Here is a 1,019-nt window from a genome sequence, read left to right as displayed (position 1 = left end):
ATAAAATTTAATGTACACATATGCACATACACACACATATACGTATGCATACATATATGATATATATACATATATGTATGTTTCATTCCAGTTTATCGAAAACAATTGAAAGAAAAACACATCTTATCCAATTAGCTGTTGTTTGAATTCATAATTAATTGAATTGTAATAAATTATAATATATTATTATAATAAATATCCAAAATAGATTGATGGTAAAGTGTTGTAATGTTGCATTTTATTGAAATAACTGTCTTTTATTAAAACGTGCATGTGTGTGTGTGTATGTATGTGTGTGTGTGTGTGTATGTGTGTGCAGGTGTGGGTGGGTGTGTATACAATGTGAAAACAGCAGTTTTTTAGCCAGGAAACTTAAACGTGACACACACACAAACACAAACACGATCTACTCCAGTTTTTACATTGTAATAATAACAATGGAATCTGATTTAGACACAAAGCTGCCAGTTTCGAGGGGAGGGGGGTTCTAGCTGACATCAATGGCCTCTAGTACTTGACTGGTACTTTATGATATCAACCACAGTGGAATGAAAAGCAAAATCAACTTTCACTAGATTTGAACTCAGCACATAAGCATCTAGTTTTAGATAGTGTAATAATCCTTTCCATTTTAGGCACAAGGCCTGAAATTTTGGAGGAGGGGTTTAGCTGATTATATCGACCCTGAAAAGAGGAAAAGTAAATTCTACCCCTGAAGAATTTGAACTCAGAACATAAAGACAGAAGAAATGGTGCTAAGCACTTTGTCTGGTGTGCTGATTCCATCAGCTCACCAATAATAAGAACCATTTTAATGAAATGACACAATATAACCTTTTTTAATCAGAAATTAATTGAATATTTGATACTGATTGATTAGTCATTGATTCGTTTGAAATTATTAATTCAATCAATTGTTATTTTGGTAAATTGTTTTTCCATTTTTCTACTGTCTATATAACATATTTATATACAAATATATATGTACATGCATATGTGTGTGTGTGTATTTATACATA

General features: G+C 31.2%; 1 protein-coding gene across 1 annotated transcript in view; it reads right to left on the bottom strand.

Moving 5' to 3' along the window:
* Nucleotides 1-215: 215 nt before the first annotated feature.
* The window catches only part of LOC106872588 (protein FAM83A), a 17,904-nt gene continuing 17,100 nt past the window's right edge, over nucleotides 216-1,019 (bottom strand). Inside the window, exon 3 of the mRNA XM_014919622.2 lies at nucleotides 216-1,019. This exon is cut by the window's right edge and continues 2,738 nt beyond it. The gene's annotated coding sequence lies outside the window, so the exon portion shown is untranslated.

This window comes from Octopus bimaculoides, chromosome 26 (genome assembly GCF_001194135.2).
Source record: "Octopus bimaculoides isolate UCB-OBI-ISO-001 chromosome 26, ASM119413v2, whole genome shotgun sequence".
Taxonomy (NCBI): domain Eukaryota; kingdom Metazoa; phylum Mollusca; class Cephalopoda; order Octopoda; family Octopodidae; genus Octopus; species Octopus bimaculoides.
Note: the sequence above shows the minus strand (reverse complement) of the source record. Positions and strands in the feature narration are given on the sequence as shown.